General features: G+C 50.7%; 1 protein-coding gene across 4 annotated transcripts in view; it reads right to left on the bottom strand.

The window, feature by feature from the left end:
* LOC146337379 (leucine-rich repeat and fibronectin type III domain-containing protein 1-like protein) overlaps positions 1–17,480 on the bottom strand; it is a 120,881-nt gene that overhangs the window by 41,369 nt on the left and 62,032 nt on the right. The window contains exon 2 of one of the 4 annotated variants that reach the window (XM_084814502.1): positions 11,161–11,309. The exons of 2 other annotated variants lie outside the window; for them this stretch is intronic. The gene's annotated coding sequence lies outside the window, so the exon portion shown is untranslated. Of the gene's footprint in view, positions 1–804; positions 935–11,160; positions 11,310–17,480 lie in introns of those variants that run through there. One more of the 4 variants, XM_084814503.1, reaches the window with a different exon arrangement.

Here is a 17,480-nt window from a genome sequence, read left to right on the forward strand (position 1 = left end):
CTCCTGCATATGTTAATACTCGGGCAGATTCATAGTGACACAGGCAGTCTCTTAGACAGCCAGGTACTAAGCCATTTAGCACTTTGAAGGTTAAGACCAAGACCTTGAATTGAGCCTGGAAAGCAGCTGGCAACTGGTGTAGGTCTTGCAGGACAGGTGGAGTATGGTCCCAATGCCCTGGACCAGGTAGCAGCCTAGCTGCCACATTTTGCACCAATTGAAGCTTCCGGACGCTCTTTGTGGGTAGCCCCACATAAGGTGCAATAGTCTAAATGTGATGTAACCAAGCCATGTATAACTGTTGTCAAGTCAGACTGATTCAGGAAGGTTTGCCAAGAAGGGCACGGGTCAAGTGCACAGGTGGTGGCCCTCACTGCTCCAGATACCCTGTCCACACCATCGAGATCAATTAGCTGAAAATAATATAAAACAGCTGGACCTCCCGAGGTTCCGTCACTCTGACCTGCCCCAGTCCTGAAGCCCAAGGTGAATCCAGGCCACAAAGAAGGAAGCAAATTATCCCAGCGAACCACAACTTGTACAGCCCCTGCTCGCTCTCTCTCTGTCTCTCTCTCTCTCTCTCTCTCTGTCTCTCTCTCTCTCTCTCTCTCTCGTGTACCAGACTTCCTGTTCAGCTTAACTCCGTGGTCCTCTGGAGAACACAACTACCATGCAGACCAGGAAGCCCTGGGGCTGGCAGCCCAGCATCCTGACCAGAGCAAGCAACCCAGCCTCCCTGGGGAGCAGCCATCCACAATGTCTGCTTAGACCACACTAGGCATATCTCCCCCCTTTCAGGATTACCTGGTGCCACAGACAGGTACCACCTTCTGTTCCACAGGTACTGTTCCAGCACCACCTTCATTGGCTCCAGCTGGATTTTGGGATGCTTCCTGTGCCCAGCTGACATGCGCGCTACAGAGTTCCCCGGCAGCTGGGAGAGAAGGAAGGCGAGGAGGAGGAGCTCTTGCCCATCAGTTTATCACAGCGAACCAGAGAAAATGAACCACTGGAAGACAAGCGGATGACAACAGGCTTCATCTAAAGCTTCTGGCTTCCTGCCAGGTTGGAGCTGCTAGCTGTACCTTGGTGGGCGTGCTGGAGAGGGCAATCAAAGGGATGTGGCCCCAGTCAGGCTGGGCCAGTTAGGCTGTGACTCTGCAGTCTGTAGGCCTGCCAGGGAATCAGTTTTCAATGCCGCAGGGGGGCAGGCTGGCGGGCTACAGCTAGCCCAGCTCACTTCTCCCACCTACATACTGATTTACTGCTCGACGTCTTGTGATTCCACATCTTAAATGAAACTAGCAGGGTCCCCCTCCCCCGCTTCAATGTGGAGGGGGGCGGCGGGATGGGAGCTGACACCGCAACACAAACTAAGGGCGTTCCCAGACCACTCCTGCCATTCACCTATATTTGAGCCATTCTTAGGTAGCCAGCCTAAGTGCATTTAAAGCGCCAGCAAAGATGTGGGAACCCCCCTTGGATCATTCCCCTGCTCATAGGAAGTGGTTTGATCCATTCAGCAGCAGCAGTGGTGGCGGCGGCAGCAACAGCAGCTTCGGTGCCCTACAGTGATCATTCTGTGGAGCAAATGGGGATCGTGCCCTGATTATGAGCACAGCTGTGTGGATCCTAACATTCTGCAGAAAAAGTCTGGGTGCTGAAGCTCATCAGTCTGGTTTGCAGCCTGGATTTGTAAGGGAAAAGCCAGACATGCACACACACCTCTCCCACTTCCCCATGTCTCCCCTAAAGACATCGTCATCCACAAAGCACCCAGTCACATAGACACTGTGGGGGGGGGGGGTTGCCTGAATCCACACAGGATGTCTGGGAGGAAGAGTGAAATCTGCAGAAACGTACAAGTCTTCCAGCGATTTACCTGGGCAAAGATGTCATAAGAAGAGCCATGCTGGATCAGGCCAGAGGCCTCTTTTGTCCAGCATCCTGTTCCCAGAATGGCCAACCAGGTGCCCCAAGGGGAAGCCCACAAACAGGACAGGAGTGCAACAGCGCCCTCCCTCTCACCCTTGTTCCCCAGCACTAGGATGGAAAGGCATCCTGTCCCTGGTACTACTGGAGGTCATATATAGCCATGAGGACTGATAGCTTATCATTGCCCTTCTGCATATGTGCAGGACCTGGCTCAGCTGGAATTCTATCTTGGGCCTACTTTGTCTGCAAGAGACACTGCTTGTTTCCTTCCCTGCTGGCTAGTGGACTAACAGAGGGAGACCTGACTGCACTCTTCTACTAGACTATTTCCCACCACCTGGCATGCCTTTCCAGAAGGGCAGAAGCCATATTAGTCTGTTGCAGCAAAAATAACAAAGAGACTTGTGGCGCCTTAATGACTAACCAGTTCATGATGGCATCAGCTTCTGTGGATTGCAGTCCACGAGTCATCTTGCCTGTGATCTCCCACACTCGTTTTCTGGAGCTTCAGCCTGGCAGGGGCTGCTCCACCAATGAGAAAGGCTCGTTTCCCACCCCTGCCTGTCCAGGCTCTCCCTCCCCCCGCCGCTGCCTTCTGCATGAAGAAGCCAAAATCCCGGATTCTCCAGTACAGCATCTGCAGGCTCCCCTGACAGCAACCCACCACCCCAATTTTGCCCTGTTCCAGCAAACTGTCGCAGAATTATTGCTCCCCCCTTTCCCCAATGTGCACACTTTTCAGTGAAGAAGCCCAAATCGCCAGTTGCCCAGCGCAGCATCTGAAGGCTCCCCCTGAGAGCATCCCCCCCATTTTGCCCCATTCCAGCAAATTGTCATGGTGTTATTGCGTACACACACACCCCTGTCTCCTTCTCTGGGCACTTTCTCCCTGCTTGCAATGACAGGCTCCTGAGATCTCACCAGAATAGAGAAGCGACTTTACATAACATCAAAGAAGTGACTTTACACAATATTGGAGATGCGATTTAACACAACAGTGGAGAAGCGAAGTAATGGAAACATCAGAGAACTGCATCATCATGGAGGCCAATTACTGGTGAAATGGGAGTGCAGGGCGATTCTGAAGGCTGGAAAGGCTCAGTGAGGTCACAGCCAGGTGAAAGACACAGCCCTGGGTGGGCTATCATGCCGAAGTAAATGCAGAGGATAGGGGCACACAGCACCAGTAGTGTGGAGAACCCGAATTAAAGAAACAAAACAGAGCAAAAGTAGCTGCAGAAAATCCAGCATTTCTCTGGGGTGGCTGCAGATTGGCCACAACGTCATCTGCCGCCAACAACCTTGAAATGCTCTCAATTTGTAGCAAATCCCCCATGAGGAGAGCCCCCTGGAGGCAAACAAGGCATGCTGCTCCACCCCCTCTGCAATGCTGTCTTAGGCAGATGCCAGTTATGATGCTTAGAACTGGCCTGAGAGGGCAAAATGGTCACTGTGACGGAGGGAGTTCCCTGCTCCACGTTCAGGGCTGTGCAATTGGAATCACAGTGTTTGTACTGTTTAGCGCTCTCTCTCCCTCCCTCCTCTCTCTCATGCACACACACACACACCAATTGCCTGCCCCAATTTCACACCAGCAGAGAGACTACATGAAAGGTGCCAGTGCAGAACAGATCCCAGATGAAAGCGCCTATGGTTGTTTTGGGCAACACGTGCCATTGATACAGCACCAAGCGTTTCTGGCTAACACCTGTGAAGCCCTTTGAAGGCGAGACGAGACTTAGGAGGTGGCACTTTCATCTAAACAGGGGCTAATTATCTGAGACAAGCAGCTGTGTGCGACATGGTTGCCTACGAGATGCAACTCCGTCAGCCCTGAACTCAAACGCCTTGAAGTCAGCAGCACACGTGCAGCAGCACAAGCCACGGCAGCAAGCAGCTGGCCTGCCGGCCTCCCTTCGTGGTCTTCTTGGCTCGCTCCCTTTGCACTGGCTACCAGGGGGAGGCCTCCCCTCACGCCAGCAACCTTCTCCGGGATCCTTTCAGTTCTCCAGCACTGGCCCTCCTGGCTCCAGGGCAACGATCCATTAGCAGTGTATAAACAGGCCCACTCAAGGCAGTCCACTCCTATAAACATGCGGTTCCAATTAATTTAGCCTGGGTATCAAAGAACTGCTTAATATTTCAGTGCTAATTAAAGCCCATGAAATGCACAATCCTTTTGTTTCACTGCCAGCTGATGCCCTGGGTGCTGGTGTCTGGTGGAAATGGGAATGGAGCACGTGCCCGTTTCTTCCTGAAGTGCTCGGAGTGCAGCACATGCTTATCAAAATAAACATAGGACCAAACTGCCCTTCTCAGCACAAGGTGTGCTAATTCTCCAGCTGAAAGGGTTCCTTGGAAAGAAAAACATGGCCCAAAGCAGTGCACACGGCTGGAACATCATCTGAGGAGATGAACTTGGCTTTGACACTGAAGGAGCAGTGTCAGTTCCCGCCACGCCCACCATCCCGGTGAGAAAGGAGCGCCAAGCAAGCCATGCAGCCATCCTGCTCGCACAGCTTTGCGTCGCACACACCACTCCCAAGCAGGCCCTTCGGAGGCACTGGTGGCCTGGCACAGTGAGGCAGCCACAGGACAGAGGGGGCCCTGGTCTTCAATCCCCAGTCCCACACATGCCAGCACACTCTTTGGGCATCTTTCCTGCAGCAAAGAGCTCGGCCCCACTTTCAACGGCCTCTCAGCAGGCCAAAGGCCAGGAAGGCCTGGAAGCTCGCGAGGCGGAGCTGCTGCTGTGCAGTACCGCAGCTTCAGAAGGCTTTACCACGAGATTTTCCTGGACGGCACTGAACTGTGGAATGATTAGCAGGCAGCCCTTTGCTTAGAGCTCACTGCAGCAGCCCGATAATGGCTTTTCAAGCCCGCGCAATTTCACAGCTTATTTCGCCCAGCATCTCCTTATCTCCATGGGTACTGAACAGGCAGGCGGGCAGGCCGGGAGGGGCAAGTCTGCCACTGCCTCCTCCCCCCCACCTCCCGTGCCATTTTCACCAAGGCGAGCGCTGCAGTCTCCCATGGAAGCACCTTCTTTGCTCCTGAACGCTCTGAGGGATTTATGGAGGAGGCCGATGGCCAGGCACCAACTTGGCCACCATCATTTCCTGCATGAACTGGATTCTCTGCCTGGTGAGTTTTAGTGTCCAACCAGGGATAACTTAAGCAGGGCTCTCACAGTGCTTTGGGAGGGATGCAGAAAGAACCTATCAGAAGGCGTTCCAGTGCTTTTGCTGCACTTTGTGAGGGTGTGTCTGTGGCAGGAGAGGCGAAAGCAGCGGAGCGCAGGACTTGCAGGGATGGCCTGAGAGCCACACTAACTGGGGAACGCCAGACTGCTGCCTCTACAGGGTGGGGCTGCTGCTGACACTGACTCCCTAGCCAGGTTTGTGGAGCTCCAACAAGTCCCTGCAAGCGGAGTCAAGCTGCCTGCAGCACTTTGTCCCCAGCAGCCGGCATCTTCAAATATCCCAAGTTTTTTCGACATCGGATTGAAATCTCCTCATAAAACACCAGCAATTCCTCGGAGGGTTATCCCTGTAGTGGAAATCACAGCCAGGTCAGGAAAAGCTCCATCTGCTACTTTTTAATGAAACCCAGGAGCCTCTAGATTACAAACAATCCCAGTGGTTACATCCGATGTGACAGCCTGACCAGATCTTATGGCGGAAAGCAGGCCATTATCCTTGACAGTGGCCATCACTACATCCTGTGGAAGCAAATTCCATAGTTTAAGTACATGCTGTGTGAAGAAGTCCTTCCTTTTATCTGTCCTGAATCTCCCACCAATCAGCTTAATAGAATCATAGAACAGAAGGCTTGGAAGGGGCCTACAAGGCCATCGAGTCCAACCCCCAAATAATAGGATGACCACAGCTTCTAGTATTTTGAGAGAGGGAGAAAAATGTCTCCCGATCCACATTCTCCACACCAGGCATAATTTTGTAGACCTCTATCATATCTCCCCTTACCCTCTTTTTTCCCAAGCTAAACAATCCCAGCTGTTGAACCTTCCCTCATAGGGGAGATGCTCCAGCCCCTTGATCATTTGTTGCCCTGTTCTGCACTTTCTTCCAGCTCTACAATATCTTTTTTTAGGTGTGGTGGCCAGAACTGGACACAGAATTCCAAGTGTGGCCATACCATAGATTTGTATAGGGGCAGCATGATTTTGGCAGTTTTGTTCTCAATTCCTTTTCTAATTATGGCTAACATGGAGTTTGCTTTTTTACAGCGGCCACACACTGGGTTGACGTCTTCATCGAGCTCTCCACCACTACCCAAGATCTCTTTTCTGGTTGGTCACTGCTAACTTAGATCTCATCAGATTTTACTTGAAGTTGGGATTTTTTGCTCCAGCGTGTATAACTTTACACTTGCTTACATTGAACCGCATTTGCCATTTAGATGCCCATTGTCCCAGTTTGGATCCTTTTGGAGCTCTTCACAGTCCCTCTTTGTTTTAACAACCCAAAATAATTTGGTGTCATCTGCAAAATTGGCCAATTCACTGCTCGCTCCTAATTCCAAATCATTTATTAACAAGTTGAAAAGCATTGGTCCTAATACAGATCCCTGTGGGACCCCACTATTTACTTCCCTCCATTGGGAGAATTTACCATTTATTCCTACTCTCTGCTTTCTGCTCTTTAACCAGTTACTGATCCCTAAGAGGACCTCTCCTCTTATTCCATGACTGCTAAATTTGCTCAGGAGTCTTTGGTAAGGGATTTTGTCACAACCCTTTTAGAAGTTCAAGTAAACAATGTCTACTGTTTACTTATTTAATCCTCTTTATCCCTTCAAACCCTTCAAAATACTTGGAGATTATGCAAAACCACAGTAATAGAAGCTCAGCTAAAATGTATACCATGGGTTAGGAAAGGTAGCACGAAGTCCAAGAGGTCACCGGCATGGTTAACAAGCAGTGTCAAGGGAGGTAATAGAGAAAAGAGAGCTTCCTTCAGAAAATGGAAGTCTTGCCCAAGTGAGGAAAACAAGAGGCAACACAAGCTTGCACAAAGGCGATGCAAGCACACTCCGGGAGAGAGCAGAGGACAGGAAGGCCTGGCGTGCTATGGTCCATGGGGTCACGAAGAGTCGGACACGACTGAACGACTGAACAACAATCCTCTTGACCCCCCTTCTATTTTCCTTTTCACCACTTCCCTCATTTTAGAGAAGTTTCCTCTTTTGAAGTTAAATGTGACTGTGTGGGACTTCCTGGGCGATTTCCCACTTAAATATATATTAAATCTGATAGCACTGCGATCACTGTTTCCAAGTGCTTCAACAACATTTACATCTCGTAGTAGGTCCTGGGCAACACCAGTTAGGTTTAAATTCAAGGCCACCTCCCCTCTGGTCAGTTCCATGACCAACTGTTCTTTAAAAGCTGCTCTGCCTTTTTAAGTTTAGCGCCAGCAGTCTGGTTCCATTTTGGTTCAAGTGGAGCCCATCTCTCTTGTACAGGCCCAGCTTGTCCCACAATGTTCCCCAGTGCCTAACAAATCTAAACCCCTCCTCCCTGCACCACCATCTCATCCACGCATTGAGACTCCTCAGCTTCGCCTTCCTAGCTGGCCCTGCATGTAGACCAGGTAGCATTTCCGAGAAAGCCACCTTGGTGGTCCTGGATTTCAACCTCCTACCTAACAACCTAAATTTGGCTTCCAGGAACTCATGACTACATTTCCCCACATCGTTGATACCAACACAGGCCATGACCACTGACTCCACCCCAGCGCTATCTACTAGGGGCACGTGATATCTGCAGCCTTTGCACCAGGCAGGCAATTCGCCAACCGGTCTACACACCCATCACAAACCTAGCTGTCTATGTGTCTAATGGTCAAATCTCCCACTACCACAAGCCCCCTCCCCCCAGAGACACATTCTCAGTTCGTCTTCCAAGAAATGGGTCCCTTCTAAGGGATCATTTCCCTCTTCCTCGGAATGATGCCCTCCTTCCCCAAGACCCAAATTCTCAATGACAGCAGAGGAGCTGTCACCCTGGGAGTGGGACACAGCTAATAGGTCCCTGAAGGTCTCAGCCACCAACCTCTCTGGCTGTCTTGGCTTCTCCAGGTCAGCAACCTTGGCCTCAAGGGAACGAGCTTGTTCCCTGACAGCCAGGAGCTCATTACACCGAGCATACACCCACGACTTCCATCCAGCAAGTAGAAAGTTGTACATGTGGCACTCAGTACAATACACTGGATAGCCCCCACCCGCCTGCTGGCTTTCTACCGTCATAACTGTTTTTTATTTGGGTGTTTTTTCCCTGGAAAAATTAGTTGTTTACTATGAGAAGGTGGGGAAATTATTTACAGTTACTTACTATGAGTAGGGATGGAAGAGCTCAATGCTCTGGCTTCCTTGCCCTGTTTCTAAACTCTCACAGTTGCCTAACTCACTTGTTTGCTGACACTTTGTCACTGGGGCTGAGATGCTTTGTCACTGGGGCTCCTTTCACTCAGAGAGCTGGCTCCCTCACAAGCATGCCTCCTTATATGGCTGTCCCTCAGACAGAAGGACAGCCATTTCCAAGACTTCACATTTCACAGTTCAGCCCAGGTCGTGCAGGAAATGTAGGGCCATAACAAACATTTTCTCAAAATGGGTTTCACAAATTGATTTTGTAAAGACTGGGCTGTGAAAACCATGCTCAGTGACTGCCCTGCCCTGCAAACCCAAATGGATCTTGATTCCCAGGGCATCTTGCAGCTACTATGACTGGAGGTGATGTTTTGTGCCATTTTGAAACACCTATTAATAAAATGCAGCAATATTTAGAATTCATAAGTGAGAAATCTAGTGCAATTAAGTTCGTGTGGGAGAAATGATTGTGCCAGATTGGAATATCAAAGCAATTCGGTTCAACAGGGATTTCATGTGGAGGTTTTCACATCGGAAGAGCAGAGAAGTGCCCCATTGCACAGCCACTCCCAGGCCATCCCAGGATCACTTCCAACTTGCTTTATGAAATAAGCTGTAAGTGGTTTGGTGCTTCCTTGTCCCCGCTCTGTCAACCACATTGTTTTCCTCTTCGTGCTGCTAGTGCACTGCCACACAGTGACATACACATGGCTTACAACACGAAGCATGAAAGCCTCACCCAACATCTTGCAAAACTCTAGCCGATACCCTACTTAGTTTAAAGCCACAGAAGTGCATTTAACAGGGTTTTTTTCCATGAGCAACTGCTCTCTCAAGACTCTTTGGAAGCTTCAGCTTGTATGTTCAACCAGGTCACATTATGATACGTGCTGAAGAGTTAACCTCTCCTGCAGGCAGAAAGGAACAAAAGAAGGTGCTTCCCTGGGCGACAGGCATGGCTGTGGAATGGTCTCCTTCCATTTTAAAAGCATGCTGTACAGCACTTAGTGAGAAGCAGGGAATAAATAATCCATATCACATCCATGGCTTCACCAGGAGTGCTTCATCAGACATTGATCAGAAGCTGCAAAGGGATGGGGCGGACTAGTCTGTGGGCTAAGCATGTGGCTGGCAATATTACAGAACATTCTGCACTCTGGAACATGAAGCGCTTTGCTGCCTCAACTCAGGGTGTTCCCTGGGAGGCTGGAATCCAAAGTTGTGCCCCCACCCACCCCTCCCTCCCTCCCGCACATGAAGGCACAAAGTCTTCTCACACTCACTGCCAATTCCATGGGAGGGATCAGCCCCACCAGCACTGCAGGCATTCGCACTCTCTAGGAGAACAGACTCTTTGACCAGAGCAACACCTTGCAGATATGTCTAATCAGCCGTTTGGTCTTGTGATCTCACAAAGAAGAGCCAGAGCTAAGGAACATACTGCATGGGGAAGCACACAAGAGGAGACCAAGGGAGTACACCAACATCTCAGAGTCCCACAGATTCCAGTGCTAAGTACGTGGCCATGGGTACAATCTAACAGTTACACAGCAGCAGCCACTGACCACAGTTGCCACAGCACTGGTCAAAGAAAGTCGTTCTTCACACAGCACAGAGTTAAAGTATGGAGTTCACTATCACAAGATGTGGTGACGGCCACCAGCCTGGATGGCTTTAAAAGGGGATTGGACCAACTTCTGGAAGAGGATAAGGCTATCAATGGCTACTAGTCAAAATGGCTTAAATTCCCTCCACCATTGGAGGCTGTTTGCCTATGAATGCCAGGTGCTGGGGAAGACCATTGTGCTTGTGGGCTTCCGATTGGGGCATCTGGTTGGCCGCTGCGGTAAGAGAATGCTGGACTACAAAGCACACATACACACCGGTCTCATCCAGCTTCAAGGCTCTTTGGATGCTCAGTATCAAGGATGATTTGCACCCAATCATCTGCCCAGGCCTGCCAGTTGCCAACGTATGTAGCAGTACAGCTATTGGCTTCACAGTTGGTTTCCAGACACCGTACTCGCTCAGGGGATCAATGCCTCCCGGGCTCACCCATCATCTGGCTACCCACCCCATAATGGGCCAGGGAAAACATACTGCGAAAATACCCCCACAGTGGAATACGTTTTGTTGCTTCGTTCGCACCATTCAAGCAGAACTGTTTGCCTTTACAACTGATCTAAATTGCAGTTGATGAAAACATTAACTTCTCAGACACACACACACGCACAATCACCCAAGTCAGCAGAAGCCCATCTCAACAAGAAATAAAAATCTCTTTCTCTCCTGGACAGATACAAAATACTTCAAGTTCACCAGCAGAAAGAGAATGCACTTTTGTGTTGTTGCAATTTTCTGAATCATAAAATGTGTTAATAGCTTAATTGAAACCCGGAATATAAAACTGAATCGACCTGTGAGCATGGAGAATTGTAAAACACAGAATATTCAATCTAATTACTTATTGCTGGCAAACAAGGTAGGCATGCTATTGTGGACTGAGTCATAGAAGCTTAAAATGTAAATTAGCTTGCAAACAAACCACAGCCCTGGGCACAGTGACCTCTTTTGCATTTACAGGCTTGTGGGGCTTGTGGGGGCATGGATTGCTCCTGCCTGAATTCTAGAATTCTGCCAAAAGGCTTAACTCAGCCACAGGTCCTTTGGGAGTTTGTGCTGGAGGGAGGCCTCCAGCTGACCGGCTCTCTCTTGAGGGAAAGCTTGGCGCTCCGTATCCTGACACCTCTGGCTGCTGCTGCGGTGGAGCGGGGCCCAGAGTGAAGCAACAGCGCAGACTGGCAAGCGGGAGCAGGGGAGGGGCTCTGCACTTACTGCCCAGCGGTCTTCCAGCTCACAGCCACACCTGCTGCAGCCTCAGATGCCCTTCCATCAGTAGCTTGCCGATGCTGAGTGTCCTTGTCATGGCCAACTGGCCATTCCCTGGCCAGTGCAGCCTGCGGGCTCCGAGGCAGCCATCCCACCTGGGACAAAACAGACCATTTCTAGGCTGGAATGACGCACTGGCAGAGAGGCTGGGAGGCAACAGAGCAGCGGGCGGCAGCAGCAGCAGCAAGGGCTGAAGAGGATGGTGCCCTGCGGCCCCTCCATGGGATGACCTCCTCCACCACCACCACCACCACCACGGCGCCTCCCCTCTGCCCCCGGGAGCAGAGGGGCTTTCCTCCTCTAGAAAGCCCCCCTTCCCTGAGAGCAACTTCCACGGAAGAAACCTTGCCCTGGACTCCTTTGGCCACTGCCCTTTCGTGGCACACCTTCTGGGCCCTCGAGTCTCCAGCCTGACGCTTTCCAACCGGGGCCCCTTCCGCGAGTTGATCTCACCAGGGGACATGATACTCTCCAGCAGCAGCGGCGGCGGCTTTGACTGCTGAAGTGGGAGATCAGCCAAGGAGATCAGGCACTTGAAGCAACAGCAGCCGCAGTCCTGTCAGAAGCAGCAGCCAACCTGCCCAGGGTGAGGCTCTGGGTGCCACCAAGGACTCCCCCACCCCTTCCTCACCGGCGGCAGCTGCCCCGCAGCTAGTGCAATGGACGGCTGCACCCACGATCGCACCCTTCCACTCTGCCTCTCATTCTGTCAGGAGCACCCTAGCTGCCTCTTGCAGTCCCCACCAATAGCCAAATCAGGACACAGACGACAAGGAATTCTTTCCGAGGCTTTATTCCTTTATTACTTTATGACTCTTTCAGATACTAATCAGTAGCGACAAAGCAAGAAACAGCACTGGGGAAAGATGGCAGAGCAGCCTAAGCTCCAGGTAAGGCAGTTGGTCCCCGTTTGAAGGAGAACCACGGGAAGACCCTGAACTTATGGGCTAGGGAGAGATCCTCCCTCTTTCCCTTGGGTCCTCAGGACGCGACCGTTGTTTGCGCGCCAAACGAGAGGAGCACCTCCTTTCTGCGCCCTCCATCTGTCGCCATTCCCTGCGTCTGCGCCAAGCATCCAGCAAGCCCCCGTCCAGCGCTCTCTCACTGCCAGGGTCACTATCTCTCCCAGGAATGCTGGCAGGAGGAATCTCTGCCAGCTGCTGTGCCTGTGAGAGATGAGCACGCTCCTCTCCCATGGATTGCCGTTCCTCCTCAGAATCAGAACTGCTCTGGGGCTCTGTGGGCTCAGTTCCCACCCTGACACATTCCAAGGGCCTTCACTGGAAGCCAATTAAGAGCATCAGCTTTACAAAGTGCACCGAGAACACCCAGCTGCCATGGCAACCACAGCTGTGTTCCTTCGTCCACCACAGGGTCTCTTTGCTGTCCTTCACCAGTACTGGGAAATATGTCACTGATCAACATGGGGAAGGGGCTACAACGAGCATCAAAGCTCAGGGTCCTGTGCGAAGGCCCCCCCAGGGAGAAGACGCTGACTCATGATTCTGCAGCTGGTTGACCTTCAGAAGGACTCAGCTTGATCTTCTGGGAGAGGGAATGCCCAACAACAACTTGCAGGCCTGGTTTTGTCTTTTAAAGCTGCAAACTATTTGGGATCAATTTACTTGAAGGACCACCTTCACCCCTATCAGCCTGCCTGCACTCTAAGATCAGCAAGAGAGACCCTTCTCATTTGCCCACTTGTAAGGGTAGTGATAGTGGGCCGCAGTGGCTTAGTGGTTAAGACGCTGAACTGCAGACCGGAAGGTCGGCAGGACAGCAGTTCAAGACCCGAGTGCCGCGTGACGGAGTGAGCTCCCGTCTTCAGTCCCAGCTCCTGCCAACCTAGCAGTTCGAAAGCAAGAAATTGCAAGTAGATAAATAGGTACCACTTCGGCGGGAAAGGTAACAGCGTTCCGTGCACCTCGGTGTTCAGTCATGCCGGCCACATGACCACAGAAGCGTCTTCGGACAGCGCTGGCTCTTCAGCTTAGAAATGGAGATGAGCACCACACCCTAGAGTTGGACACGACTGGTTGGGGACACCTTTACCTTTTTTTTAAGGGTAGTTAGATGAATGACCACACAAGAGAGGGCCTTCTCTGCAGTGGCCCCACACCTCTGGAAAAAGTTGCTATCAGGCGTCCACCATGCTCCAACATTGCAGGGTTTTAAGAAGGCCCTGAAAACATATTATTTTGTGCTGGCCTTTTCCTAATATGATTGCTGTTGTTGCTGGTTTTGTTGTATTCTTCCTGTTCTTATTGTGTTTTTATTGTTCCTAATATCATACTGGTGTTACATGTTTTATTGTCTTGGGAGAGCTTCTTCCCTGAAAGGTGGACAAGAAATGTTTTAAATAAATAAAATAAATAAAACAAATACACAGCTAAAATTATCTGGGTGCCATGGAAGGAGTACTGGAATTACTTATTCATACACTGCATGCCTTGCGCATTTTGAACACAGCCCTTCACCCGGATGAGTCTATGTAGTCCAATATTCTCTCTTGGGGAGATCTCTTGGGGATTCTCTCTTGGGGAGAAAAATGGAGTAGAGGATACTCCTTGGAAAAGGGTGACAGTTAGGAGAAGAACTAGACGCCACTCTGCACCAGTGGAAGCAGTGGAGCTGTGGAACCGATTCCAGGTACTTGCGAATGAGACTGGAGGACAGCCTGCAGAGGAAGAATCACAGGGGAACCTACATGAGAGGGAGCAAGAGGCTGGAGGTCAGTCAAACAGAGGCGATGAAACCCAGGCCTACAACAACAAGAAGAGAAGAGTGGTAGTAGTGGGAGACTCCTTGCTGTGTGGGATCGAGACCCAAGTATGTCGCGAAGACCCGTAGACTCGCCAGGTATGTTGTCTCCTGGGAGGATGGACTAGGGATGGCGGAGAATTTCTCCACGAATCTCAGGGAGGCCGAATGCCAACGCATTCGCCCCCCCGAAATTGGCGGTGAAATTCTCCGCCACCCCCCGGGATGGGACTTACCTCCCTCGAATGTCCCTCTGGGCGGCGGGTCCCGGCGGCGGTTCGGCGGAGGTTCTTCGGGGGCGGGGGCAGCGGCCGGTCTTCCGACCGGCTGCTGCCGCCGCCGCCATTACAAAATAAAGTTAAAAACACACACACACACGTGATAGGCTACGTAACGATTTATGCAGCCTATCACGGCTAGGTTTCCAAAGTCAGCCGTGATAGGCTACGTAAATCGTTACGTAGCCTATCACGGGTGACTTTGAGAAAAAAAATAAAAAGTGCGGCATATGCAGATTTGCGTTCCTTATTTGGTCCCGGGTAGTCTACATAAAGATTTACGTAGACTATGGCGAAAATAAGGGCAATGCTATTTGCGTTGCCCTTATTTTCGCCGTAGTCTACGTAAATCTTTACGTAGACTACTGGGACCAAATAAGGAACGCAAATGGCAGCGCTGCGTACGCGCTTTTTTTTTTTTTCCCCCAAAGTCACCTGTGATAGGCTACGTAACGATTTACGTAGCCTATCACGGCTGACTTTGGAAATCTAGCCGTGATAGGCTACGTTAATCGTTACGTAGCCTATCACGGGTGTGGGTTTTTTTGTTTTTTTTTTACTTTTGTATTTTGCGGCCGGGGAGACGGGGAGCTTCTCCCCGGCCTGAATTTCGGCCGGGCGAGGCGGGGCACCTCCCCCCCCGGCCTGAACTTCAGGGGGAGAACCAAAGCGCCTCCCCCCCACCGCGAAGCAAGCTGTGGGACCAGGTAAGTCCCTTTCGTACATCCCTACAGGCATCCCTTGCTACGAGGAATCTAGGGATGTACGAAAGTCACTTACCTTTTCGCAGGGGTGATTACGAAAAGGTTTACTTTTCGCGCATTTTTTTTTTCCAAAGTCACCCGTGATAGGCTACGTGACGATTTACGTAGCCTATCACGGCTGACTTTGGAAATCTAGCCGTGATAGGCTACGTAAATCGTCACGTACCCTATCACGGGTGTGTGTTTGTTTGTTTTTTACTTACTTTTTTATTTTGTAATGGTGGTGGCGGCAGCCGGTCAGCAGACCGGCCGCCGTCCTCACCCCTGACGAAACGTCGCCGAATCGCCGCCGGGACCTGCCGCCGAGAGGGACATTCGCTGAAGGTAAGTCCCATCCCGGAGGGGGGGGGGGCCGGCGGAGAATTTCCCCAACACTTTCGGGGGGCTGAATGCCTCGGCGCTCGGCCTCCCGAAGATTCGGGGAGAAATTCTCCGCCATCCCTAGAAGAATCACGTCAGACTTTGAAGCTTTGGGAAGGAAACTCAAGAACTTTGGGGCCCACATAGTTTTCTCATCCATCCTTCCAGTAGTTAGAAGAGGGATAGAAAGGGAAAGAAAAATACTCCGGGTGAACAACTGGCTACGAAGGTGGTGCCGACGAGAGAGATTTTGATTCTGGGACCACGGGCTATGATGTCAGGGTGGACACTGAGCACATAGAATCCCAGAGTAGTTCTGATTCTGAGGAAGAGCAGTCGCTCCTGGGAGAGGAGCGCGCTCCTCTTTCCCAGGGCCCACAGCTGACGGAGATTCCTCCCAGCAGCATTCTTAGATTAGAAAGCAGTCCAGGGAGTGACCGAGCAGAGATAGCAGACTTGGTGGATGCGCGACGCAGACACAGAGAGTGGCGCCAGATGGAGGGCGCAGAAAGGAGGCGCAGTGCCCGGTTGGCACGCAAACAACGGCTACGCCCTGAGGATCCAAGGGAAAAGGGGAGGGACTCTCCCTAGTCCTTAAGTTCAGGGGTCTGCCAGTAACTCCCTTTCAAACGGGGACCACCTGTTCCAACTTAGGGCATAGGTACTGTGCTGCTCAGATCTAGTTGCAAACGGTATAGTTGTTAAGTTGTAAAAGAAGAATAAAGCTTTGAAAGGAATCCCTTTGTCTGTGTCTGGACTTGGCTACTGGATTGGACTGAGAGAGCCCTCCAAGGAGCCTTTGACATATACTTCCTGGAAGATGGGCTGTTGGCAGGGAACGGGTTGCACCTCACAAAGGATGGGAAGAATGTGTTTGGCCACAGCATGAAGAACTTTATCAGGAGGGCTTTAAACTGAATCCTACAGGGAAGGGAGATGTAATGTTGGGGGTAACAATGGATGTAGGCGCACGCACCGCAACGGAGAGAACAACTCGGATAGCGCCCAATAATAGTCTTCAGACACATGTAGGAAGAAAGCCAGACTATGAAGCACATGGTCTTCGATGTCTATATACTAATGCCCAGAGTATGGGAAACAAACAGAACGAACTTGAACTCTTAATACAGGAGGGAAATTATGACCTGAGAGGTATAACTGAGACTTGGTGGGATGACTCTCATGACTGGAATACTGCAATTGAAGGATATAACTTGTTCAAAAAGAACAGGAGAAACAGAAAGGGAGGTGGGGTTGCACTGTATGTGAAAAAAACAAATCTCTGCACAGAAATACAGGAGGAGGAGCTTGGTAGCCCCACCGAGAGCATCTGGATCAAAATCAATGGAGCAAAGCATAAAAGGAACCTGGTGGTCGGAGTCTACTACCGGCCACCCAATCAAGGAGAAGACGAGGATGAAACTTTTGAAAAGCAAATAGCCAATGTTTTAAGGAAGCATGATGTAGTAGTAATGGGGGACTTCAATTTCCCCGATATTTGTTGGGAGACACATTCTGCAAAACATGGCCCCTCCAGGGAATTCCTGACTTGTGGCGGATAACTTCCTCCTACAGAAAATAGAGGAAGGAACTAGAGGATCGGCTATCCTTGACTTGATCCTAACCAACAGAGATGACTTAGTGGATAAAGTAGCAGTTACAGAACTCTGGGGGAAAGCGACCATGTTGTACTTGAGTTCTCGGTTCTAAGGGAAGCAAAAGCCGAGTGTACTCAAACGCGTACCCTGGATTTTGGGAAAGCTGATTTTAATAAACTCAGAACAATGATCAGCAAGGTCCCATGGCAAGCGATGCTAACGAGAAAAGGAGTCCAAGATGGGTGGGAGCTTTTAGAAAAGGAAATTCTCCAGGCACAATTACAAACCATATCAACAAGAAGAAAAGGTGGAAGACAACAGAAGAAGCCAATGTGGCTTCACAAAAAGCTTAGGGATTACCTGAAAACAAAAAAGCACACACATAGGTAGTGGAAAGGTCAAGTAACAAAGGAAGAGTACGGGCATTTAGCACAGAATTGCAGGGATGGCGTCAGGAAGGCTAAAGCTGAGAACGAGCTGAGGTTAGCGAGGGATGCTAAAAACAA

The sequence above is a fragment of the Heloderma suspectum genome, chromosome 10, assembly GCF_057233095.1.
Source record: "Heloderma suspectum isolate Gila_16-S chromosome 10, 16-S_ref, whole genome shotgun sequence".
NCBI lineage: Eukaryota > Metazoa > Chordata > Lepidosauria > Squamata > Helodermatidae > Heloderma > Heloderma suspectum.